At 45.3% G+C, this 20,252-nt stretch overlaps 2 long non-coding RNA genes across 3 annotated transcripts in view; one reads left to right on the forward strand and one right to left on the reverse strand.

The window, feature by feature from the left end:
- Positions 1–19,696, reverse strand: part of LOC310891241 — a 20,084-nt gene extending 388 nt beyond the window's left edge. The window contains exons 1-6 of one of the 2 annotated variants that reach the window (XR_014577493.1): positions 19,658–19,696; positions 19,164–19,231; positions 11,659–11,771; positions 10,894–11,034; positions 1,822–2,022; positions 1–729 (exon numbers count right to left, since the gene is read on the reverse strand). The exon at positions 1–729 is cut by the window's left edge and continues 388 nt beyond it. This is a non-coding gene — a long non-coding RNA (uncharacterized lncRNA). Of the gene's footprint in view, positions 730–1,821; positions 2,023–10,171; positions 10,559–10,893; positions 11,035–11,658; positions 11,772–19,163; positions 19,584–19,657 lie in introns of those variants that run through there. The other variant, XR_014577494.1, reaches the window with a different exon arrangement.
- Positions 12,035–15,544, forward strand: LOC310891240. The gene is made up of 3 exons (XR_014577492.1): positions 12,035–12,354; positions 12,531–12,618; positions 14,034–15,544. It is a non-coding gene; the product is annotated as an uncharacterized lncRNA (long non-coding RNA).
- Positions 19,697–20,252: the final 556 nt, after the last annotated feature.

The following is a 20,252-nucleotide window of genomic DNA, read 5'->3' on the forward strand; positions in this document are numbered from 1 at the left end:
TGGAGGAGACTAACTGTCCAAATTCAAGTTGTCGATAGATACTACTTTAGACAAACTGCAGACTGCTTTACTACCGACAAAAGACACAGATCAGTTCTAAGGACAGGAATATTTTTTAAAGTACCTCTTGATCTTAGAAATCCTCCAAATATTTGATGAATGATGGTGGTAGCTTGAGAAGATCTGTCCAATCTGGAAATAAATTATAATCAGACCTCAGAAGATTTAAGGCACACAGTTAACTCTTCAAAGAGTTTTATGAAAACCAAGGATGACGTAGACTTTCAGTTTTGATAGTAAATAAAGGACTACAAGGTGCTAGAGAACGTATAAAAGTGAATTTGTTTATGCTGACTTGGTGCTTCCATTCAAGCACGCTTCCTGCATAGCATCGACAGTATAGCGCAAGAACTCGTGTGCGTCTTCTTGACTGCCAAAATGGAAATGTTGTCCTATTCCTAAATAAGAAGATGATAGTATTTACCTCATTTAAAAATGAAATAATTCTCGTATTTCTAAAATCTCTCTTCTTTACAGTGTTAAAACCATTTATACACATCAAATAATTATTTGAAGATTACAAGATACTGAAAAAGAAACACATCTGAAGCCACTTACGACTGAGGTTATTGATAACACGCGTAGGCTCGATGGCATCAACAGTGCAACGCAGGGCCTGGTTAATGTGAGTCTCCATCGTGCACATCATGCAAAAATCTTGTTCACGACCTGAAGAGTGAAAGAAGAAAGCATCCCAGTCTAGCGAAACAGACATAACTACAAACAAACATATAAGTAACATTTAAACTATAGATACAATATCCACTCTCCTTGTCCCAACAGTCTCGTAACATTTCATTTCACACAACTTTATAGAATAAAAATATCCATTAAGCTTGTGTTCAAGTGCATTTTGTGATGAGAAATCTAAAAGACTACTGCAAAGTCACGTTTGTGAAGGCTGACAGGAATGTGAACTCCACAGGCTGCAAAATATATGAGGAAAGAATATTTGACATTGATGATACAGCATTAAGAGAATGTGGGTTATTTTCAGCACAGTGCTGTCAGGTGAGCTTCATGATACAGAGCTACGAGTCCTTTGGGAGAAAGGAAAAACTAAAGTAATGTATGTAATAGTACTTCTGCCCTCCTTTTTTCAACAGGATTCTTAACTGAAACAATTTCTATATACAGGAAGAAAACAGTTAAATTTCTAGGTATCGATACAAAGATACCAGCCTAAAAAGCATACACGTTTAGTACAACATTTAGTTTATAGTACAACATTTTATTTAGAACAAAATCAGTCTAGATTTTAATACAGTCCCACAAAAAAATCTAGTCATGTTCATAACAGCTCATATTGCTTTCTAGGTTTTGTTTTTGTTTGCTTCTTTTTTTTTTTAATTGGTTCAACAACGAACAGACCATTTATTGTAGTGCATTATGGAACCTAGGCTGTGAAGACTAAAGACCTATGATGCCAACATCCTAAATTTTATTGCCTTTCTAGCAGCAGGAAGCCCAAATAGCCCAAATGCCAAATGTTCATTAAATGCATTACTGTCCAATGCACTTCATTATTCCCATGAAGCAAGAAAAGATCCTTTTAAAAAAACAAACAAACAAACAAACAAAAAAACCACATGGTGCATTAAACGCACTCCATATGCTATTCTGAGCCCACTGCTAATACAATGCTCAAAGCCAGCTTCTACAGGTAAAATCAGGCAAGTAACTTTGTCTCACAGAATCACTGCTGTTCTTTCACCTTCAGAGCTATCCAACAGATTTAAAATACTGTTAGAAAGTACTCACATGACTGGCTGTGCTCAAGAGAAAGCATGTAATTGGCAAGTGGGGGGGTGTAGGTCAAACACTGTAGAGTAGCATTAAGAAAGCGTGTGTTGCCAAGATTGTACAGGCCAACTCCAACACTTTGTGTTTCTTGCCAATCCATACGTATCTTCTCAGGTGGAAAAAGAATCCTTTGTGGCGGAGCAAGTCCATCAGTAACAACTGCAAGAAAGTTATATTTAAAAAGAGATTTTGTTTGTTTGTTTCTAAGAAAGGCATTAGGTATATATAGGTATAGTAAATATATAAAGTATATATAGGTATAGTAAAAATACTATTCTGCGGGAGCACCTAGAGGAACTAGCTACAATCCAAAACAGAAAAACTTATTGCAGACAGCTTTAATACCGCCAAATTCAAATTGGCTGGTCAGCACAACGTTTTGGGAAAAAAAAGTTTAGTCAACCATTTTAATTTTTCTAAGGCAAGGCTAACTGCCATCCTGTTTTTAGTATCTAACGCCAAGTTCCTCTCCATCTATAATCTTTAACCTGATTACCTCAACTACTGCTTTTTTCCTTATTATAACTTAAACCACAAACTTAGACTTGAAAGAGAAAGGAGAAAAGACCTTGGTCTTTGTATCGACCAACGAGATAAGCCTTACACATTTTTAAGTTTATTTTTGACGATTGATTGATGCATTATCAGATATTAGGTACTCTGCAAGAGCAAATATTAACACTAGTAAGAATAAATCCGATCCACCACCTCTTATTCAAAATACATCAATTTCTAATTTGGAGATAACGTCTCCCTGACAAGGAAGTAGAAAAGCTTGTTGTGGTTTAACCCGGCTGGCAGCTAAACACCACACAGCCGTTCGCTCACCCTCCCCCCTCCCTCTCTGGGATGGGGGGAGAGAAACGGGAAAGTGAAGCCTGTGAGTTGAGATAAAGACGGTTTATTAAGACAGGAAAATAATAATAACAATAATAATAATAATAGTGATAATGGTAATAGTATTAACAATAATAATGTGTAAGAAAACAAGTGATGCACAATGCAATTGCTCACCACCCGCTGACCGATGCCCAGCCTATTCCCGAGCAGCCGGCCCCCCCACCCCGGCCAGCCACCCCTATATATTGTTTAGCATGACGTCAGATGGTATGGAATACCCCTTTGGCCAGTTTGGGTCAGCTGTCCTGGGTCTGTCCCCTCCCAGCTCCTGCTGCACCCCCAGCCTGCTCGCTGGCAGGACAGAGCAAGAAGCCGAAAAGTCCTTGGCCTGGTGTAAACACTGCTCTGCAACAATTAAAACATCAGCATGTTATCAGCGCTCTTCTCATCCTAATCCAAAACATAGCACCCTACCAGCTACTATGAGCTACTTAACTCTGTCCTAACTGGAACCAGGACAGATATCCACCCCTTATTCCATACCATTTATGTCATGCTCAGGTTACACTCTGTCCAATACATTCTAATTAATCACCATTTTCATCTATGATATATAGCAATCATGGTAGTGATGACATACATTATTATATAATAATTAACATACTACAATTCAACTCATGGGCTATTCTCACCCAGTATCAAATCCCCTTGAGGTACACACCGGACCTCCCCATTCTTTTGCATTACCCACCAAGTGCATCCAGGTCCCTGAGCAAAAGCAATTCCACGAATAGGTTTGCCTTTTCCTGAGGCAGGAGTAGCCCAGACTGTTTTACCCAGCATGTTTCTTACGTGCACTACAGGAACTTTATCCCCTTCTACAGTGCGTAACAGGTTTGATTGGGCAGGTCCAGCTCGGTTGGCAGACCCCCTGGTATTGACTAACCAGGTGGCCTTTGCCAAATGTGTATCCCAATTTTTGAATGTCCCAGCACCCATTGCTTTCAGTGTAGTCTTCAACAGTCCATTGTATCGTTCAACTTTTCCAGAGGCTGGTGCATGATAGGGGATGTGATACACCCACTCAATACCATGTTCTTTGGCCCAAGTGTCTATAAGGTTGTTTCGGAAATGAGTCCCGTTGTCTGACTCAATTCTCTCTGGGGTGCCATGTCGCCATAAGACTTGCTTTTCAAGGCCCAGGATAGTGTTCCGGGCGGTGGCATGGGGCACAGGATATGTTTCCAGCCATCCGGTGGTTGCTTCCACCATTGTAAGTACGTGGCGCTTGCCGTTGCGGGTTTGAGGGAGTGTGATGTAATCAATCTGCCAGGCCTCTCCATATTTATATTTCAGCCATCGTCCTCCATACCAAAGAGGTTTTGACCGTTTGGCTTGCTTGATTGCAGCACATGTTTCACAGTCATGAATAACCTGTGCTATAGTGTCCATGGTCAGGTCCACCCCTCGATCACGAGCCCATCTGTAGGTTGCATCTCTACCTTGATGGCCTGAGGTGTCATGGGCCCATCGGGCTATAAATAATTCACCTTTATGTTGCCAGTCCAGGTCCACCTGAGCCACTTCAATCTTAGCAGCCTGATCCACCTGCTGGTTGTTTTGGTGTTCTTCAGTAGCCCGATTCTTGGGCACATGAGCATCTACATGGCGTACCTTTACAACCAGTTTCTCTACCCGGGCAGCAATATCTTGCCACAATGCCGCAGCCCAGATGGGCTTGCCCCTGCGCTGCCAGTTGTTCTGCTTCCATTGCTGTAACCACCCCCACAGGGCATTTGCTACCATCCATGAATCAGTATAGAGATAGAGAACTGGCCACTTTTCTCGTTCAGCAATATCTAAAGCCAGCTGAATGGCTTTTACTTCTGCAAACTGACTCGATTCACCTTCTCCCTCAGCAGCTTCTGCAACTCGTCGTGTAGGACTCCATACAGCAGCTTTCCATCTCCGATGCTTTCCCACAATACGACAGGACCCGTCAGTGAACAAGGCATATTTCTTCTCATTTTCCGGTAGCTTGTTGTACAGGGGGGCTTCTTCAGCACGAACCACCTCCTCCTCTGGTGATATCCCAAAGTATTTGCCTTCTGGCCAGTCCATAATCACCTCCAAGATTCCTGGGCGACTGGGGTTTCCTATTCGAGCCCGCTGAGTAATCAGTGCAACCCACTTGCTCCATGTAGCATCAGTTGCATGATGCGTAGAGGGGACCCTTCCTTTGAACATCCAGCCTAGTACCGGCAGTCGGGGTGCCAGGAGGAGCTGCGCTTCAGTACCGACCACTTCCGAAGCAGATCGAACTCCTTCATATGCTGCCAATATCTCCTTTTCAGTTGGAGTATAGCGGGCTTCAGATCCTCTGTATCCCCGACTCCAAAACCCCAGGGGTCGACCTCGAGTTTCCCCAGGTTCTTTCTGCCAGAGGCTCCAGGTGGGACCATTCTCTCCGGCTGCGGTGTAGAGCACATTCTTTACATCTGGTCCTGTTCGGACTGGCCCGAGGGCTACTGCATGAACTATTTCCTGCTTAATTTGTTCAAAGGCTTGTCGTTGCTCAGGGCCCCATTCAAAAGCATTCTTCTTACGGGTTACTTGGTAGAGCGGGTTTACAATCAGACTGTAATTTGGAATATGCATTCTCCAAAACCCCACGACACCTAGGAAAGTTTGTGTTTCTTTTTTGCTAGTTGGTGGAGACATAGCTGTTATTTTGTTGATCACATCCATTGGGATTTGACGGCGTCCATCTTGCCATTTTATTCCTAAAAACTGGATCTCTCGTGCAGGTCCTTTAACTTTATTCTGTTTTATGGCAAAACCGGCCTTCAGAAGGATTTGGACTATTTTCTTCCCTTTCTCGAAAACTTCTTCTGCAGTGTCACCCCACACAATGATGTCATCGATGTACTGCAGGTGTTCAGGAGCTTCCCCCTGCTCCAGCGCAGACTGGATCAGTCCATGGCAAATGGTAGGGCTGTGTTTCCACCCCTGGGGCAGCCGATTCCAAGTATATTGGACTCCCCTCCAAGTGAAAGCAAACTGTGGCCTGCACTGTGCTGCTAGAGGGATGGAGAAAAATGCATTAGCGATATCAATTGTGGCATACCACTTGGCTGCCTTTGATTCCAGTTCATACTGGAGTTCTAGCATGTCCGGCACTGCAGCACTCAGTGGTGGCGTGACTTCGTTCAGGCCACGATAGTCCACTGTTAGTCTCCACTCACCATTAGACTTTCGCACTGGCCATATGGGACTATTAAAAGGTGAATGAGTCTTGCTGATCACTCCTTGGCTCTCCAGTTGACGAATTAGCTTATGGATGGGACTCAGGGAGTCTCGGTTGGTGCGATATTGCCGCCGGTGCACAGTTGTGGTAGCGATCGGCACTTGCTGTTCTTCAACCCTCAGCAACCCCACAACAGAAGGGTCCTCTGAGAGACCAGGCAAGGTAGACAACTGTTTAATGTCCTCTGTCTCCAAAGCAGCTATGCCAAAAGCCCAGCGGAACCCTTTTGGGTCCTTGAAATATCCTCTTCTAAGATAGTCTATGCCAAGGATGCACGGAGCATCTGGGCCAGTCACAATACGGTGCTTTTGCCACTCATTACCGGTTAGACTCACTTCAGCCTCCAATACAGTTAACTGCTGGGATCCCCCCGTCACACCATAAATACAGATGGGCTCTGGCCCTTTATAGCTTGATGGCATTAGAGTACATTGTGCACCGGTGTCTACCAAAGCCTTATACTTCTGTGCGTCTGACGTGCCAGGCCATCGAATCCACACAGTCCAATAAACTCGATTGTCCCTTTCCTCCCCCTGGCTGGAGGCAGGGCCCCTCTAGTCCTGGTCAGAATCTTCATTTCTGTGTTTAAAGGACTGCCTGCTGGAAGTTGGAGCAGCAAACCTTTCAGAGAACTCCTTTTTCCCAATTGTTTTCCTTTGCAATTCACGTACCCGTGCCTCTAGGGTCGCAGTAGATTTTCCATCCCATTTTCTCATGTCCTCTCCATGGTCACGTAGGTAAAACCACAGGGTGGCGCGGTGTGTGTGCCCACCATATTGTCTTCCTTGCATAGATGAACGTTTACCCCTAATAGCTGAGACACTGGTTTGTACAGGTGGGGAGGAAAATAAACTCTCTTTAAGTTGGTGGATCTCTTCAGAAAGTTTCTCCAAGGTATTCTCTTTTAGCTGGTGGACACTAGTTCGTTCAGGTGAAGGGGAAGATAATCTTTCTTCAAGTTGGTGGATCTTTTCAGAAAGTTTCTCCAAAGCATTCTCTTTTAGCTGGTGGACACTGGTTCGTTCAGGTGAAGGGGAAGATAATCTTTCTTCGAGTTGGTGGATCTTTTCAGAAAGTTTCTCCAAAGCATTCTCTTTTAGCTGGTGGACACTGGTTCGTTCAGGTGAAGGGGAAGATAATCTTTCTTCAAGTTGGTGGATCTTTTCAGAAAGTTTCTCTAAAGCATTCTCTTTTAGCTGGTGGACACTGGTTCGTTCAGGTGGAGGGGAAGATAAATTCTCTTTAAGTTGGTGGACCTCTTCAGAGAGTTTCTCCACAGCTGAGACACAGGCCTTTAGGGAAGAGGAGAGATTTCCTTCGTACTGCCGGAGTATTTTAGTCACTTCATTCACTGTGGGATTCTCCTCCGTTTTCCAGGCTAGTATTGCCAATGAGTTGGCATATGATGATGGGGCACTCCGTACAAACTTCCGCCACATGGGTGGTGTACACTGGACTGCATCTGGATCTGTGGATGTTTGTGCGTCATCTAGGTCCTTATAAATTACTTCCCGTACGGCCAATTCCCTCAGGTACTGAATTCCCTTCTCCATGGTGGTCCATTTGCTTGGTAAACATACAAGTTCTTCCTTGAAGAGATACCTTTCCTTCACAGCTGACAGGAGACGCCTCCAGAGGCTGCGAGATTGTGCTCCATCTCCAATTGCTTTGTCAATGCATGCGTCCCTAGCAAGGGATCCCAGCCGCCTGGCTTCCTTGCCCTCCAATTCCACATAATTGGCTCCCGTGTCCCAGCACCGGAGCAGCCAGGTGACAAGCTGCTCGCCTATACAGCGACCAAAATCTTTTCGCACATCTCGTAGCTCACGCTGGTATAGAGTCCGGGTAATTACTGTTGATTTTCCGACATCCTCATCCTCATCTTCAGTCTCCTGCACCTTTGATGGCTGGTATGGAGTCCGGGTAGTTACTGTTGATTTTTCGCCATCCTCATCCTCATCTTCAGTCTCCTGCACCTTTGATGGCCCAGCCTCGTCTTCACTTCGCCCAGACTTAGCAGAAGACTGTCTGCGTTTTAAACGACCTGAGCCTCTATACCATTTTTTCACCTTGTCTACAGGGGCAACTTGCACTGCTACAGCTCGTTTCTCTGACCCAGCCACAGGGTCTGCCACAGGGGTTGGAATACCCTCTGCGGGGTCAACTTGCACTGCTACAGCTCGTTTCTCTGACCCAGACACAGGGTCTGCCACAGGGCTTGGAATACACTCTGCGGGGTCAACTTGCACTGCTACAGCTCGTTTCTCTGACCCAGACACAGGGTCTGCCACAGGGGTTGGGATACCCTCTGCGGGGTCAACTTGCACTGCTACAGCTCGTTTCTCTGACCCAGCCACAGGAGTGGGAGCAGCTGCAGGAGCTGGGGCAGCTGCAGGAGCCGGAACGGCTGCAGGAGCTGGAGCTGGAGCAGCTGCAGGAGCTGGAGCGGCTGCAGGAGCTGGAGCTGGAGTAGCTGCAGGAGCTGGAGCTGGAGCGGCTGCAGGAGCTGGAGCGGCTGCAGGAGCTGGAACTGGAACGGCTGCAGGAGCTGGAGCTGGAGTAGCTGCAGGAGCTGGAACTGGAGCGGCTGCAGGAGCTGGAGCGGCTGCAGGAGTTGGAGCTGGAGCGGCTGCAGGAGCTGGAACTGGAGCGGCTGCAGGAGCTGCAGCTGGAGCGGCTGCAGGAGCTGGAGCTAGGTTGCTAATAACATCAATTGCAGCTCGATAGGCACAAGCCAGACCCCAGCACGCTACAGTGATTTGTGTCACTTTGGAACTGCCAGAGTCATGACACCTTTTTTTCAAGCATTCTGCCAGCTTTTTAGGATTTTGCAGTTGTTCAGGGGTGAATGTCCAAAACACTGGAGGTGACCACTGCTCTAGAAACCTGCCCATATCCTCCCACACTCCCTGCCACTCGCAACTATCCCGCCTCAAGACAGATCTCCGGATGAGATTCCTAAGTAGTTGTTTAACCCTCCACAAAATCTGAAGCGCATTCAGGAGACATAACAACAAGAGCAGGCTGGTCTGAGTATCCCAAGGATATTCAACATCTCGGAGAACCACCGTAACTAACTCGGGGGATAAGAGGGTGGTGGTGAAGGAGAAAGGGAGAGTGAACAGGTAGGGAAACATGTCTTCCCCTGTCCCCTTCACAGATTGGCTCCCTAACGAAAACAGGCAATAGGTGTAATTGCTAATAGTTTCCGAGATATGGGTTCCAAAGTATAGAGTCGACGTCAGTGCTGAGTACAAATACCAGGTTAAAGTCGTGACCAGATATTTCATCATTTCATAAGCCATTGTTACACCGCACAGTACCATAACAATCTTAAACCAGGGCCCGGAAAGGATAAACAGTGCAACAGGGAGCACATACAGAAAGTAACGCACCATAAAACTCAATTTGGAATACAGGTACAGCAGACTGGAGATTAAGGCAATCAACATCGTGACTAGCAACTATTAAGCAGGTCCAATACTTATACCAATTTTAGTTTAACACACTCTGGTCAGATTTGTCGATATCTCAACCCTTCGGGCCCCACGTTGGGCGCCAAAAAGACTGTTGTGGTTTAACCCGGCTGGCAGCTAAACACCACACAGCCGTTCGCTCACCCTCCCCCCTCCCTCTCTGGGATGGGGGGAGAGAAACGGGAAAGTGAAGCCTGTGAGTTGAGATAAAGACGGTTTATTAAGACAGGAAAATAATAATAACAATAATAATAATAATAGTGATAATGGTAATAGTATTAACAATAATAATGTGTAAGAAAACAAGTGATGCACAATGCAATTGCTCACCACCCGCTGACCGATGCCCAGCCTATTCCCGAGCAGCCGGCCCCCCCACCCCGGCCAGCCACCCCTATATATTGTTTAGCATGACGTCAGATGGTATGGAATACCCCTTTGGCCAGTTTGGGTCAGCTGTCCTGGGTCTGTCCCCTCCCAGCTCCTGCTGCACCCCCAGCCTGCTCGCTGGCAGGACAGAGCAAGAAGCCGAAAAGTCCTTGGCCTGGTGTAAACACTGCTCTGCAACAATTAAAACATCAGCATGTTATCAGCGCTCTTCTCATCCTAATCCAAAACATAGCACCCTACCAGCTACTATGAGCTACTTAACTCTGTCCTAACTGGAACCAGGACAAACCACAAACTTAGACTTGAAAGAGAAAGGAGAAAAGACCTTGGTCTTTGTATCGACCAACGAGATAAGCCTTACACATTTTTAAGTTTATTTTTGACGATTGATTGATGCATTATCAGATATTAGGTACTCTGCAAGAGCAAATATTAACACTAGTAAGAATAAATCCGATCCACCACCTCTTATTCAAAATACATCAATTTCTAATTTGGAGATAACGTCTCCCTGACAAGGAAGTAGAAAAGCTGTAAATACCGATCTAGTTTCCTCTCCCGATGTTCCATATACATACCGATGCTGTTCCTACACCTACACTCTGAGCATAAATTTATGTTGACATGAGTATCGGGTGTTATTTCTCTCTCTGTTTGCCTTGAGAGACTCTCCTCCTGTCCACTGAAAAGTAAACTCAAGATTCCAGATCAGTTAAGACAGTTGCTATCCCCCCATTCAGAGTTCTGCAGCAGCACTGTTCAGATTTTCCAGCAGTCTCTTTACAAAATGACCACTTATAAGTGTACAAAAACACTTATCACCTAGCTTGTCAGTAGGTACACGTGTGGCCTCTCTTAAGCAGAATCAATCACAGCTTAAGATTTTATACAAGATCCCATTTTCAAGTTTGGGATTATTTCAGAAAGTCTTTTTTCCTAGAAACAGTACTACTAGTAACACTTTAACTGGTTTGCCAGCACAACCTTTACCCTGTTAGAAATGATGTTGACTTCTACCTTCATGTAGCATACATAGTGTCCTGAGTGACAGTTGATACCATGATGCACCAGCACCTCATATAAGGCGTAGATGAGTGGTTCTCCACTTGATTGAGACATGTAGTCTCGGAGGTCCAAATACTCAGGATATTTTACCTCCTAAAGAGAGACCAAGAAGATAGAAAAATTATATCAGAGTACTTCGTGGACTAGGCAGAGAAAAACACTTCCAAAAAACAGAGACTGGAATTATATGAATATATCTCTTGATTCACTAAAAATAAGTCTTCCCATAAGCAACGTTTAATACTAGAAGTTGCAGAGAACTGTTTTCTGAAGAATTAGCCTTCTCAGAGGAAAGTATATGCTTCTTGTCAAGCAGGAACTTTACTGATATTAAGAGAAAGAATAAGCCACAGTCGTTGGTCTACAATGGAATGGGCGAAAGTTGCGACAGGGGAGTTTTAGGTTGGATGTTAGGAAGTACTTCTTTACCGAAAGGGCTATTAAGCATTGGAATGGGCTGCCCAGGGAGGTGGTGGAGTCACCATCCCTGGAGGTCTTTAAAAGACGTTTAGATGTAGAGCTTAGCGATATGGTTTAGTGGAGTACTTAGTGTTAGGTCGGAGGTTGGACTCGATGATCTTGAGGTCTCTTCCAACCTAGAAATCTGTGATACCGTGATACTGTGATACAATTATTGTCTGAAAATATTAACAACTTTCAGCATTGGGGGATGTCCCATTACATGATGACAAAGTTGCATTACAGCGGTAAATATACCTTGTTGATCTTTCCACCTGTGAAATCTGCAAATTCTTTTCAGTGATATTGTGAGAACGTTGGAAGAACGGTGTATGGTAAATCTCTTGGATGCAGGAACCATCTTTTTACACCTTAAAAACAAGCAGAGACAAGTGTTTGAAAGCATCTTCTTTTTCGCCCCCAAAACAAACTCGTTTTAATGTCTCACGCATGCTTATGCTATTTGAATAATATTTACTTGCATAATATATATAATTCATGATGTTTAAGTACATGTATAACTTTCTAAATTAAACTTGTTTAACTTAAAAAACCAAACCACATACAATGTTAAAATATAAGAGCTTAAGAGAGCAGATGGAAGCATCTGCCTCGAGGGCAGGTGAGTTGGCAGAGTAAGGGAGCAGATGAGAGTACCTGTCCTAGCTGTGCTGTGGCTTTGGATGCTGCCGCGGCCTATGCTTTTCTTTTTCTTTCGCAGGTGCCTTGCACAGACTCAGAGGGGCCAAGCTGCACTCTGAAGAGCAGCACGAGAAGGGCAGGCTGGTCGTGAGTGGGGTTGGAGCGGAATGGCCAAGTTGCGCAAGGTGACTGCGAAGGGTATCCATTTTGCTTTTCAGGTGTCATGGCAGGCTCTACACAGAAGTGGCTGAGGATTTGAGAAGAGGTTACAGAGCATCAAGGAGCAGCACGTGCAGTGACGGTTTCCAAACGGTATGGTTGCTTTCTCTTCTGTTCATCAGGTGCCACAGGCAAGGTGGGCTGTGACGTTAGTCTTTAGAATCGGAGCTAAGCAGGTCACTAGAATGCCACAGGGCATCTGAGAAGGGTGTTTTAACAGAAAAAGCTTGTCTGGCATGGCAGTGCCTGATGGCAGCGTGTTTCCACAGGTGAAGAGGTGCCTGAAGCCCCATCCTGTCTAGCCTGCGCACACCTCGCTGAGAATGAAAGCCGCTTTCCAGTAATTCAGAAAGCCAAGTTACATCTCGGCCTCGAGCATCTGGGGCCTGTGCTTTTGGGCCTGTCTGTAGCATTTGGCACTTGCATTAATACTTTCTTGGCATATATTTAGGCTTTTGGGGCCAGTGTCTTGGGGGGGTGTGGAGCTGCTTGTACACCTTTGGGGCTTGCATCTGGGGGGGGGGGTTGGGAGTTGCTTGTACACCTTTGGGGACTGTGGCTGGGGGGGGGGGGGTCAGGGCCTGCATCTGGGGGGGTTGGAAGCTGCTCCTACAATGTAGGGATCTGTATCTGTGGGGGTTGGGAGCTGCTTGTACACAGTATGGGCTTGCGTTTGGGGGCAGGTGTTGGGAGCTGCTTGTACAATGTAGGGATCTGCATCTGGAGGGGGTTGGGAGCTGCTTGTACACCTTTGGGGCTTGCATCTGGAGGGGGTTGGGGCCTGCCTCTGGGGGGGGTGGTTGTGAGCTGCTTGTATACTGTAGGGGCCTGCTTGTACACCTTTGGTGGGGCCTGCGTCTGGGGGGGGGTGGGAGCTGCTTGTACACTGTTAGGGCCTGCCTTGCGGGGGGGGGTGGGAGCTGCTTGTACACTGTAGGGGTCTGGGTCTTGGGGGGTTGGGGCTGTTTGTACACCTTTGGGGTGTGCCTCTGGGGAGGGTGGGGAGTTGCTTGGACACCTTTGGGGCCTGTGTCTGGGGGGGGTTGGGGCCTGTGCTGGGGGGGTTGGGAGCTGCTTGTACACTCTAGGGTCTTCTGGCGGGCTTTGGAGCCTCCCTTTGAGGGGGACATTTGGGAGCTGGTTGTACACCTTTGGGGCCAGAGTCTGGGGCGTGGGGGCTGGGGCTGGGGCCTGCATCTGGGTGGGGTGGGGTCCAGTTCATGGGGGGGGGTTGGGAGCTGCTTGTGGACAGTTGGGGTCTGCATCCGGGTGTGGTTGGGGCCTGCTTGTAGACTTCTGCAGCCTGCGTCTGGTGTTTGGGGGCTTTTCTGTAGCGTTTGGGGCTTGCATTTTGGCTTTGGGATGTGTCTTGAGCTTCTGGGGCCTAGCTGTAGTGCTTGGGGCCTGCGTCTGGGGCTTTTCTGTAGCATTTTGGTCACGTGTTTGTGATTTGGGGTGTGTATCCAGGGTTTTGCCTTTTTTGTAGTTTTCAGCTATGTGTCAGTTTCTTTGTCAGTTGCCTGGGGTTAGGGGCAGTTTGGGGTTTGGATCATTAGTCAGTGTCATTAGCGTTGGGGGGTTGATATGAAGGGTTAGGGTTGTGGTTAGAGTTGTTAGGGTTAAAGGGAATAAGGATTTTAGGGTAAGGGGATCAAGGTTGTGGGAATAAAAATGTTTTTGCACAGAGTTACATCGTTTAGAGGGAAGGAAGGTGGTACTGAGATATGCTTGCAGTGATAAGAAAGCTTCACAGACAACCTTGTAAAATGCAGACAACCAGAATCCTTAGAGCAATTGGGTGGAAATCACGGTGTAAGAAACATTACCACCTCAAAGAGGAAAACAGTCAAGAAAAAAAGAAAATTGACTTGTAACAGGCCAGCAGCTGTGTATTTTCTGTGAAGAACCAGATAGATTGTGAACCTGGATTACCCGGTCAATTGGGAAACTGGGGAGGGTCCTGGTCACCGAGAGGGAAAAAAAAAATTTATATAAACTGTGTTAAACTGTATAAACTAGTACGTGGCTTGTGGGACACCTGCCATTGCACTCGTGAATAAAAATGCTACCTCACTGAGATCCTTGCCTGAGCCTATGTTATTAGTTACAGAGTGTTTTTAACAAGGTGTTAGGGTTTTAAGGTTTCAGGGCTAAGGCACTAGGGTTGGGTTTCAGGGTTAGGGTTTCCAGGGTTTAGGGTTAGGATTTTAAGGTTGTTAGGGTTGGAGTTAAAGGGTTAGGGTCTGGGGGTTAGTGTGTTAAGGTTTTAAAGTTTTTTGGGGTTTTAGTGTAGATAGGGTTTTTAGGGGTTAGGGTCATAGGGTTTTATTTATGGTAAGGTATTTAGGGTTAGGGGTTTAAGGTCTCAATTTTTGTTTGTTTTTAAGGTTAGGGGCTCCAGGGTTAGGGCCTTGAGAGTCTTAATTTTTTGGGTTAGGGTTTAGAGGGTCTTAATTTTTAGGGTTAGGGGTTTTAGGCGTAGGTCTTCAGGGCTTTAGTGTGGTAAATTTTATTGGGTTAGGGCTGAAAGGGTTTTTAGGGTTAGGGTTTCTAGAGTTTTTTGGGGTGGGGGTTAGGGTTAGATGCGTGGGTGCCGTAGGGTTAGGGGTTAGGCCTAATATTAGGGCGGAAGGCCAAATTAAGAGGGTGGGAGACCCCCAAAATTGAAGGGTTGAAGCCCCAAGTTAGGGGAAGGAACCTCAAAGTTGTGGGGTCCCCCAAAATTGGGCAGAAGAACTATTAATATTGGGGGAAACCCGAAAAAAGGAGGGTGGGGGACTCTAAAATTGGGGGGGACCCCCAAAAGTGGTCAGGTCCCCCCAAATTAGGGGAGGAACCCCCAAGATTGGGTGGGTGAACCCCCAAATTGGGGGGAAGAACACTTAAAATGGAAGCGTGAAATTCCAGAATTGAATGTGGACCCCCCAAGAACTGGGGAGGAATCCCCAAAATTCGGGGGGACCCTCAAAATTGGGGTTAAAGCCCCAGATGTCGGGGAGTGAAGCCCCAAATTAAGGGATGGAACCTCAAAAATGTGGTGAGAACCCCAACATTGGGGGAAAGAACCTTAATATTAGGGTGGCAGGCCTAAAAAAGATGGTGGGGGACCCCAAAATTGTGGGGGGATTGGAAGGGGGGGGGGAATCCCCAAAATGGAAGAAGAAGAAGAAGCAGAAGAAGAAGAAGCAGAAGAAGAAGAAGCAGAAGAAGCAGAAGAAGAAGAAGAAGCAGAAGAAGAAGAAGAAGAAGAAGAAGCAGAAGAAGAAGCAGAAGAAGAAGCAGAAGAAGAAGCAGAAGAAGAAGAAGAAGAAGAAGCAGAAGCAGAAGCAGAAGCAGAAGAAGAAGAAGCAGAAGAAGCAGAAGCAGAAGAAGCAGAAGCAGAAGAAGCAGAAGAAGCAGAAGCAGAAGAAGCAGAAGAAGAAGAAGAAGCAGAAGAAGCAGCAGAAGAAGCAGAAGCAGAAGAAGCAGAAGCAGAAGAAGCAGAAGCAGAAGCAGAAGAAGCAGAAGAAGCAGAAGCAGAAGAAGAAGCAGAAGCAGAAGAAGAAGCAGAAGCAGAAGAAGAAGAAGAAGCAGAAGAAGAAGAAGAAGCAGAAGAAGAAGAAGCAGCAGCAGAAGAAGAAGCAGAAGCAGAAGAAGAAGAAGAAGAAGCAGAAGAAGAAGAAGAAGCAGAAGAAGAAGAAGCAGAAGAAGAAGAAGAAGCAGAAGAAGAAGAAGAAGCAGAAGAAGAAGAAGAAGCAGAAGAAGAAGAAGCAGAAGAAGAAGAAGCAGAAGCAGAAGAAGCAGAAGCAGAAGAAGAAGCAGAAGAAGCAGCAGAAGAAGAAGCAGAAGAAGCAGAAGAAGAAGCAGAAGAAGAAGCAGAAGAAGAAGCAGAAGAAGAAGCAGAAGAAGAAGAAGCAGAAGCAGTGAGTCCACAGAGTGCACTGTCACCACTGGGGATGCAGTGCAGTGAGTCCAGAGAGTGCACTGGCACCACTGGGGATGCAGTGCAGTGAGTCCAGAGAGTGCACTGGCACCACTGGGGATGCAGTGCAGTGAGTCCAGAGAGTGCACTGGCACCACTGGGGATGTACTGCAGTGAGTCCAGAGAGTGCACTGGCACCACTGGGGATGCAGAGCAGTGAGTCCAGAGAGTGCACTGGCACCACTGGGGATGCAGTGCAGTGAGTCCAGAGAGTGCACTGGCACCACTGAGGATGCACTGCAGTGAGTCCAGAGAGTGCACTGGCACCACTCGGAATGCACTGCAGTGAGTCCAGAGAGTGCACTGGCACCACTGGGGATGCACTGCAGTGACTCCAGAGAGTGCACTGGCACCACTTCGGATGCACTGCAGTGAATCCAGAGAGTGCACTGGCACCACTGGGGATGCAGTGCAGTGAGTCCAGAGAGTGCACTGGCACCACTGGGGATGCAGTGCAGTGAGTCCAGAGAGTGCACTGGCACCACTGGGGATGCAGTGCAGTGAGTCCAGAGAGTGCACTGGAACCACCGGGGATGTACTGCAGTGACTCCAGAGACTGCACTGGCACCACTGAAGATGCAGTGCAGTGAGTCCAGAGAGTGCACTGGCACCACTGAGGATGCAGTGCAGTGAGTGCAGGCAGTGCACTGGCACCACTGGTGATGCAGTGCAGTGAGTCCAGAGACTGCACTGGCACCACTGGGGATGCACTGCAGTGAGTCCAGGGAGTGCACTGGCACCACTGGGGATGCAGTGCAGTGAGTCCAGAGAGTGCACTGGCACCACCGGGGATGTACTGCAGTGAGTCTGCAGAGTGCACTGGCACCACTGCGGATGCAGTGCAGTGAGTCCAGAGATTGCACTGGCACGACTGGCATCCCCAGTGGTGCCAGTTTTTCATAGTTTCTAAGTTATTTAGATAGCATAATCTGGCTGGGGATCATGACTGGGGATTATTAGGTTGATCAGTGAAGACAGGAAAGATATTGCTGAATTGTGTCAGAGCACTAGCTTTGGACCACGTAGTTTGAATCACATCTGCACACCATTCTGGATTAGGTTAAAACATTTTTTTTTTTTACTTGCATATATTCCAGAGCTAACCATTGTTAATGATCTGTGTACCAACCAGGACCTATGGTCCTTCAATCTGAGGGCTTAAGTTTGCTGCATCTAAAGGAAGTTACATGTGCACAAAGTACCACAAAATCGCTGACATGCGGCAAATCATCCCCTGGGGTAAAATAAATAAAGTTTCCTATATGCAACAAGTGCCACATCTTTTTTTCTCTTTTTAACTTGCATGTTTCTTTCAGACTTTATGATTTGTATTTCTCTGCGCTCCACTTTGACAATGCCAATCGCAAGCGTAACAAAAAGAAGAAAAAGGAGAAACATCAGGAAAGTGAAAGGCTTCTTGGAATACTTAGGTCCTCGTTTCCAGAAGAAAACCCGGGAGAAGAAGGAAGAATGCCATCCTCCAGATGGCTCTTTATGAGAGCAATGCAGAAGTGAGGGCAGTAAACAACCTCACAAGGAAGGGAAGCCTTCCAGTGCAGGTGAAAGCAAGAAATACAGCTCCATCGCATCCAGCGAGTATATTAAAGGTAAGCGGCTGCAGTTTATGGGATTCCTTTTAGATTAATCTAGAGATTATTTAAAACAGTCTTTAAATGCTTGATGACTGAACAGTCTGCTGGATATTAAAATATGTTTTGAAAAATATGTTTCAAGTGTTGTTTTTTCAGCTATGTGGGGAGAACAAATACAGTGGCTATGAATATTTTGGCTATTATTCAGAACAGCATTTCTTCTTTGCATACTTCTTTGTTGTTCTACCTCAATATACATCTAATTGTTAGACTGCTGGATTTGTTCCCAGTATTGATGACAAAGCACACTATAGATGCTGTCTGCGTTACTGGAAAATGATTTGTTTCAAAGTAAAATGACTTCCAGGTAAGGTAAACGCTGAGCATGCTCTTCCTGCCTCCTTCTTCACAGTGCTCATAGTAGATCGCTTACGTATGTATTAGTCAGATTCTCTTATAAACTCCTAGTGCATCTCTGGAATTTTGAATTTACAGTGACTTTACGCTCTTCTCTCTCGCTCCTCTAGGCGGTTTCATCTGTTACCAGAGCTCTAGAACTATTTGTGAAACCTGAAGAGCTGGATGGAGAGAATTGCTACAAATGTAGCGAGTAAGATTATTACTAATTATGTCTTAATACTAGATATTAGTTTTATGTATTGCATGACTTAGAGCATAAGTTATCTTTTAACTTCATTTAGAAATAAGGAGACGCAGCTTTGTTGTTGTTGTTGTTGTTGTTGTTGTTGCTTCATTTTGTAGTAGTGGTGAGCTGAAGCAAGGAGCTATGGAGAATGATTTGGAGTGGAAGGCAGCAGCAGGTTCCTGTGAGTTGAGAATGTGAGCTGGCTCTGTGGTAATTAATGTTAGCAGCCTGTGCTGGCTCACTAAGCAGCGTCTTGCACAGCTCTTGAACTGTGTCCTTACGTGGAGCTGTCTCCTTATGCGGAGACTATTTACAGGGGTTCCACAGAAGGACAAAGTCCAATCCACTTTCTAACCACCACCAAGCTCTTATATTTTAACATTGTATGTGGTTTGGTTTTTTAAGTTAAACAAGTTTAATTTAGAAAGTTATACATGTACTTAAACATCATGAATTATATTTACAAAACATCCTACCTTTATATCCAAAGTGATATCAAGAAATGCCTCATACGTATCCGAAACTGCTTTGCAATTCAAGCACTTCAGTGGAAGCAAAATATAAATGCTTAACAATACGTGGAGGAGACTAACTGTCCAAATTCAAGTTGTCGATAGATACTACTTTAGACAAACTGCAGACTGCTTTACTACCGACAAAAGACACAGATCAGTTCTAAGGACAGGAATATTTTTTAAAGTACCTCTTGATCTTAGAAATCCTCCAAATATTTGATGAATGATGGTGGTAGCTTGAGAAGATCTGTCCAATCTGGAAATAAATTATAATCAGACCTCAGAAGATTTAAGGCACACAGTTAACTCTTCAAAGAGTTTTATGAAAACCAAGGATGACGTAGACTTTCAGTTTTGATAGTAAATAAAGGACTACAAGGTGCTAGAGAACGTATAAAAGTGAATTTGTTTATGCTGACTTGGTGCTTCCATTCAAGCACGCTTCCTGCATAGCATCGACAGTATAGCGCAAGAACTCGTGTGCGTCTTCTTGACTGCCAAAACGGAAATGTTGTCCTATTGCTAAATAAGAAGATGATAGTATTTACCTCATTTAAAAATGAAATAATTCTCGTATTTCTAAAATCTCTCTTCTTTATAGTGTTAAAACCATTTATACACATCAAATAATTATTTGAAGATTACAAGATACTGAAAAAGAAACACATCTGAAGCCACTTACGACTGAGGTTATTGATAACACGCATAGGCTCGATGGCATCAACAGTGCAACGCAGGGCCTGGTTAATGTGAGTCTCCATCGTGCACATCATGCAAAAATCTTGTTCACGACCTGAAGAGTGAAAGAAGAAAGCATCCCAGTCTAGCGAAACAGACATAACTACAAACAAACATATAAGTAACATTTAAACTATAGATACAGTATCCACTCTCCTTGTCCCAACAGTCTCGTAACATTTCATTTCACACAACTTTATAGAATAAAAATATCCATTAAGCTTGTGTTCAAGTGCATTTTGTGATGAGAAATCTAAAAGACTACTGCAAAGTCACGTTTGTGAAGGCTGACAGGAATGTGAACTCCACAGGCTGCAAAATATATGAGGAAAGAATATTTGACATTGATGATACAGCATTAAGAGAATGTGGGTTATTTTCAGCACAGTGCTGTCAGGTGAGCTTCATGATACAGAGCTACGAGTCCTTTGGGAGAAAGGAAAAACTAAAGTAATGTATGTAATAGTACTTCTGCCCTCCTTTTTTCAACAGGATTCTTAACTGAAACAATTTCTATATACAGGAAGAAAACAGTTAAA

Source organism: Anser anser (genome assembly GCF_964211835.1).
Source record: "Anser anser genome assembly, contig: HAP1_SCAFFOLD_229, whole genome shotgun sequence".
Lineage (NCBI taxonomy): Eukaryota > Metazoa > Chordata > Aves > Anseriformes > Anatidae > Anser > Anser anser.